We start from the raw sequence: 7,328 nt of genomic DNA on the forward strand, positions 1-7,328 counted from the left end.
ACATCAGACTGTCCCTGACAATGTATAGAAGACCTCCAATTATCTGTGATCTCAAGGTTGAGATCTGATGTAAATGTTTAATCAGCAGAGTTGTCCAAATTTCTATCTGTTGTTACTTTGGCAACAAGTAACCATTCCATGTTTGAAAAAAATTCCTCTTTTACTTTTCAATATCAAAGTCTTAGAAAAAGGGCAAGGGATGAGTGTGATACCTAACTGCTATTAAGGATTTGATTATAGTCTTTATGAAACTGCTTTGCTTTCAAAATGGTTTTATTTGTGAATACATAACACTTATTTAATTAGGCTATTTATTTCTCCTCATCTGTTGTGAGGCCAATGTGACCCATTCCTGTTAAAAGTATTTTTTTTAACTTGAAAGGAATTAACCATGCAATAGTTTTGTTTAAGAAAAGATAAGACTTTATGTTATGAAACCTTCAATTGTAGCCAAGGCCATCAAATATGTCAGTGTTTTAATTTCTTGTACATAACATATATTGCTTCATTAGCAAAGATCAAAATTGCATGTACCTTTAAGATTGAGTTTTTATGTTATCCAAAGCAGATGCACCATTTTAAAATATCATATACTTCCTCAAGCATTTTATGTTGAGCAGCCTTTATCCATGGGCTTTGTAACTGTGGGATCAGTTCGCCTCCGGTGCAGCTATATTTGTCTTTTTTTAAAGTTTGGAGGAATTTTAGAATTATTTTTAAATTTGATATTAAGATTTTTTCAGACATCAGAGCAGGAGTAGGCCTCTTGGGCCCTGTAGCCTACTCCACTATTCAATATGATTATTGCTGATCTGATTATCGTCTAACTGCACTTTAGATAGCAATTTGCTATGTGCAGTTCATTAACTGTCAAAGATGCAGCAGATCACTGTGTCATCTGTTAATGTGAAATATCAGCCAATCAATCCTGGGTGTGTAAAAATGACTCTACCTCTGATATTTTCCCCTTGTAATTGGCCTCAGAGTAAATCTGCATCTGACCACTGTCGACCAGCGATTTCTGTATGGGGTATGGCTCCATGGATCGCCCTCCATTGTCTGGGCCAGATGTGTACTTTGCCACATTCCTGGATTATACCAGCAGCTTATTCCATGGCGCAATCAAACCCAAAACCTCTCCAACTATCCAAGAAGTTGAATTTATACATCAAGTTTCCCATAATCAGACATTTACATGGGGGTACACTACAACATACTGAATAGGAGACATTAGGAAAATGGCCCAAATCTTTGTGAAAAATTGATGTTAAGGAACATCTTGAAGAGAGTGAAGTTTGTAGAGGGAATTTCAGAGCTCAGGGCGAAGCAGCTGAATAGTCGAGTAAAGGAAGTCCCTTTTTTATGAGCTGCGGACAACTTGTGGCTGATTTTCACCAGAGACTAAGGGCCACTGTGCCAAAGGTAACCCCCAATATTATGGCCCTTGCTGAGTGATCCAGCTCATGGTAAAACAAAGACTACACTCCATATGGCCCAGTCCTTCACCAGATGGTGCTTTTATTTCCCAGTGCCACAGGGAGCTCTAATGGAGTTTATGGTAAACAATATTGACACAAACTATTATATTGTTTTGCTAGAGGCAATGTACCGATGAATCATGTCACTGAAACCACTAATTTCCACAGATACAAATCATCCTTTTTATTTCTGGTCACATTTGTTCTTGTGACTGACCAAGCCGCCACAAATTCAAACCCAATTCAGAATGTAAATCACCGCGATTGAATCAATTGTTTAAACGACATTCTTTTTTTAAAAAAAAAGCATAGGCATGCTGGGTCGATGGGGCGCCCACTGGGCTTTAAGATTCTGTCCCTTTGTGTTTAATCCCAGCCATTTTCTCTTTCTCAGTTGTGTAGAATAAAGCCAGCATATAATATGAAGCAAATATAGTGTCTCCTGGATCATGCGTGAACTTCGTTTAGTGGCTTCTTGCCTCTGTATTTTTCATCCATGACCCAGATTAGATTTTGGCTTTGTCCAGCTCAGTGTATGCCAGCTGGTGACGCAAACTGGAAAACCCAATACTGTATGTAAACATGTACAGTATTTAGCAGTCCCAAAGCTGCTGGGGACACTGTTTTGATGTCAACAATAACGACAGTATAAGAGATAATTATAGCACTGAGAGCCATTTGCGGCATTAGACATCTAATAGCTGAATCCGAATGCTTATTATACAGAATGTTTACATACACAGCGCGCTCATAATAAACGAGGTAACACAAGGCGACCAGAAACCCGGATGTGAATCCCAAGTTTGAGCTGACGTTTTCACCGGGCATTTGTCCAGCTGGTGGTCTGCCAATCCCAGCCAAATTTACTTGGCGCAACACCGAAGGAAAGGCAGGCTCCTGAAGTGATGGAGACGGAAGGAACTTGGCACCAGTCTCAGCGCTGGTCACACTTCAGTTATCCCTACTGGCTGGCTCTGCAACTCTCCACAGTTGCCTGCGTGAGATTTCAGATTTGTGAGTGATCTGGGACTGCACGAACAAGGCATTTTTTTTTTTAAAAAAAGAAAAGCGCTGAACATATGATTGATGCTGAAGGAAATGTCTTGTGCCCTAATAGAAGAGTCACATGATTAACTCACACATTGGAACATAACGTATAAAACAAAAGCCATTGCAGCTCGATTATGTTTGGAAGCTTAGGCCTTTTAAGTTCAAGGATTTCTGAGGTGAAAAGATTTAATGTGCTTTACTGAACTCGGTTAAAAACAATGCATTTATATATCTGGGCAATTTTGCTGTCGCCCATCACTTCTGCAAAGTTAAAAATCACACAACACCAGGTTATAGTCCAACAGGTTTAATTGGAAGCAGTAGCTTTCGAAGCGACGCTCCTTCATCAGGTGGTTATGAGGACAAAGTACTTTTGCTATAAATTCTTTGTCTTACAGTTGTGCCCTCCACAACCACCTGATGAAGGAGCGTCGCTCCGAAAGCTAGTGATTCCAAGTAAACCTGTTGGACTATAACCTGGTGTTGTGTGATTTTTAACTTTGTACGCCCCAGTCCGACACCGGCATCTCCAAATCATCACTTCTGCAGGAAGAGTTTTTTTCTCTCTCCTGTTTCACACTAGAAGAGGTGTTGATAGTGCCACCCAGTTGATTGTGGCAGTTGGAATCCTCCTTGGAAATTTGCTGGCAGATTCTCCCAGCCATACTCTCACTGAAGGCACAGTGACCTCCAGGAAATTCCTGTCCTATTGTATTATGTTGCAGTCAATTGGCCAAAAGCAGAAAGTCCCTTGGCAGTTTCTGGATGGTATTATTGTAGGGATACTCAGTAACTTATGCTAACCGATGATAATTTAGCACATGATCCCTTTGTCACTTACCTGGACAGAGTGCTGAGGTAGGTCTGTTACCTGACCCAATCACGGGTGCTGAGCGAAGAAGGTAAATTTTGCATCCACTCACATGCTGTACATTACAATCTATCAGGAGAAAGCAAGAATTCCTATTTCTTCACTTAAAGGTTTGCCATTCCCATTCCTGAAAACCTCAACTCCTCGAATAAACATTGCCCAAACAGACCGTGTAGTAATTATCTTCTTGTTTGTGGGAACTTGCTGTGTACAAGCTGACTGCTACATTTCTTAAACAGTGACAGTGACCACATTTACAAAGGTCTTAATTGGCTGTGGAGCACTTCAGGCACTCCTGAGGTAGTGAAATCTGCTCTATCAATGGCAGCCCTTTAGTTCATTTTTCGAAAGTTGTTGGTGGGGGAGAGAGGGTTCGTTGGAGGGGATGGAGTGCAATCAGCTTTCAATATTTTTCTCAGCTGATCACCATTCATGTCCACACTAAACATCAGTGTATTTATTTTAACATGACATGAGAGCTCAGTCCTCATTTTATCCCAAATATACATTCACACAGTTTCTTCTCTGGAGATCACTGGATGGAAATTGAGATGTTACCTCCAGCCTAAAGCAGATTGCTTATAACCCTCTATTGTGCCTCACACCTTCCAGCACCTGCTACCTATTGGACTATGTTCAGCCAACCCATGTCGATTGGGGACTGCCCTGGATGGGGAAATCAGCCAGCTTAAGTATGGTCCCAGCCAGGTTAAAATGAATTGTTTTTGTTATCTCTATCTAATATTTCTTTTCTACACACAAGCGACTGCTACTTGCACAGTCAGATGACAGAAACACATTTGGCCTGATTTTTCTAGTTTGTGTTGCTGCTGGACTAATTTCCCCAGTTCATGATCCAGAGTAGATTTTCCCACTCTGTGTCCCTGGCCATTGTACACCTAAGGAAATAGCAGCTGGGGGAGACTCTAGTCTGGGATTGCTTGTGTAAAAGTTGTTCTCATATAAAAGTTAACTCCATGATTTCCGATCCAGAACAACCACACACATCCTATCCCTCATGTAAATGTTGACTCTGATTTTTAAGGTAGAAAAGCCAAACCTTTCAGAAACACAGGATAATTCAAGGAATATTAATGGTTCAATTTCATTGTAATTGTATATAAATGAAAATGTGTACTAAAAAGTAAATGCTTAAAAAATTGATATAATTTAAATTTGTTTTTATTTAACCAGATGATTAAAAATCACAATTTGCCATAGTCTTACCAGACCATAGGACTGCTCTCTCATTCGAGAGAGATGGGTGGTGGTGATTTAACCTGAGGGCCACCATACCTTAGGTGAGGGGAGAGGTTGAGAAGGAGAGTCCTCCATGGTAACATCAGCTGGTGCTAGGATTGAACCCACATTGTTGGCATCGCAAACCAACCATCCTGCCAACTGAGCTAAACTGACCCCAAATAATTTAAGCAGATTATGAATGATAATCAATCTGAATTTTTAATGTTGTTGATTTTTAATTTATTCCGTTATTCCAACCTTTCTGGACACAAGCCAAACATGTACTTCAACTCCTTGAAAACATTACTCTTGTAAAAATTGACGCAATGACTAGGAAAATTGGTCTGAAAAATTGACCTTTTACATCAGCATATGAGAGATCGTAGAGCTCTGAGATGCATCTGCGTGTCCAAGTACATGACTTGTACATGGAGACACCAAGTAATTAAGAAAGCATATAGAATGTCATTTTTAATGCGAGGAAATTGAGTACAAAAATACGGAAGTTTAGCTTTCAGTTATACAGAGCATTGTTGAGATCGCATCAGGAGTACCAAGCCCAGTGTTGCTCTCTCTCTCTCCAAGGAAAGATGCAAACACTTTGTAGGCAGTTTAGAGAAGATCTACTAGATTTATATCAGGAAAGCATAGGGTTTCTTGTGAGGGTGGCATGGTGGCTCAGTGGTTAGCACAGCTGCCTCACAGCACCAGGGAACCAGGTTTGATTCCTGCCTTGGGTAACTGTGTGTTAAATTTGCACATTCTCCCTGTGTCTGCGCAGGTTTCCTCCCACAGTCCAAAGATGTGCAGGTTAGGCGAATTGGCCATGCTACATTGTTCAGATGTGAGGTGCATTAGTTAGGGATAAATGTACAGGAATTATTTTTTGGAGGGTTAGTGTGGACTTGTTGGGCCAAATGGCCTGTTTCCACACTGGAGGGAATCTAATCCAATCTAATGGACAGACCGTGCTTAATTTCATTGGAGTTTAGAAGAGTAAGAGTTGACTGTACATGTCATATACATGGACTTTAGTAAGGCATTTGGTAAGATTCCCCATGGTAAACGAATGGAGAAAGTGAAGTCACATGGTGTGCAGGGTGTTCTAGCTAGGTGGATAAAGAACTGGTTGAGCAACAGGAGACAGAGAGTAGTAGTTGAAGGGAGTTTCTCGAAATGGAGAAAGGTGACCGGTGATGTTCCACAGGGATCAGTGCTAGGGCCACTGTTGTTTGTAATATACATAAATGATCTGGAAGAGGACACTGTTGGTATGATCAGCAAGTTTGCAGATGACACGAAGATTGGTGGAGTAGCAGAAAGCATGGAGGACTGTCAAAGAATACAGGAGAATATAGATAGACTGGAGAGTTAGGCGGAGAAGTGGCAGATGGAGTTCAATCCAGGCAAATGTGAGGTGATGCATTTTGGGAAGTCTAATTTTAGAGCGAACTATACAGTGAACGGAAGAGCCTTGAGAAAAGTTGATGAGCAAGGAGATCTGGGAGTTCATGTCCATTGTACCCTGAAGGTGGCTGCACAGGTAGATAGAGTGGTCAAGAAGGCATATGGTATGCTTGCCTTCATCGAAAGTGGTATTGAATATAAGAACTGGCAGGTCATATTAAAATTGTACAAGACATTGTTGCGGCTGCATTTAGAATACTGTGTACAGTTCTGGTCGCCACATTACCAAAACGATGTGGACGCTTTGGAGAGAGTGCAGAAAAGGTTTACGAGGATGTTGCCTGGTATGGAAGGTGCTAGCTATGAAGAGAGGTTGAGTAGGTTAGGATTACTTTCATTAGAAAAAAGGAGATTGAGGGAAAACCTGATTGAGGTTTACAAAAGGGTGTAGATAGCGTAGATAGAAAAAAGCTTTTTTCCCAGGGTGAAGGATTTAATAATGAGAGGTCACGCTTTCAAGGTGAGAGGTGAAAAGTTTAAGAAGGATACATGTGGCAGGTACTTTACACAGAGGGTGGTAGGTGCCTGGAGTGCATTGCCAGCAGAGGTGGTAGAGGCAGGCACGGTGGATTCATTTAAGATGCATCTGGACAGATGCATGAGTAGGTGGGGAGCAGAGGGATACAGATCCTTAGGAATTGAGTGATAAGTTTAGACAGTGGATTTGGATTGGCTCAGGCTTGGAGGGCGGAATGGCTTGTTCCTGGGCTGTAAATTTTCTTTGTTCTTTCTTTGTTCTTTATTGAAAATAGAAGATCTTGAGGGAACTTGTCCAGGTGAATGTGGAGAGGATATTTTCTCTGGTAGGACTATGTAGAACACTGTTTAATATATTGAGACTACACCTCCTCCCACCCTGCCCCCTGTAAAAACGCCATCCCATATTCCCAATTCCTTCGTTTCCGCCGCATCTGCTCCCAGGAGGACCAGTTCCAAATCCGTACAACCCAGATGGCCTGCTTCTTCAAGGACCGCAATTTCCCCCCAGACGTGGTCGACAATGCCCTCCACCGCATCTCTTCCACTTCCCGCTCCTCCGCCCTTGAGCCCCGCCCCTCCAACCGCCACCAGGACAGAACCCCACTGGTCCTCACCTACCACCCCACCAACCTCCATGTACAGCGCATCATCCGCCGTCATTTCCGCCACCTCCAATTGGACCCCACCACCAAGGATATATTTCCCTCCCCTCCCCTATCACCGTTCCGAAAAGACCACTC

This window comes from Chiloscyllium plagiosum, unplaced genomic scaffold, assembly GCF_037043375.1.
Source record: "Chiloscyllium plagiosum isolate Xiang-an unplaced genomic scaffold, Cpla_swu_hap1 HiC_scaffold_39, whole genome shotgun sequence".
NCBI lineage: Eukaryota > Metazoa > Chordata > Chondrichthyes > Orectolobiformes > Hemiscylliidae > Chiloscyllium > Chiloscyllium plagiosum.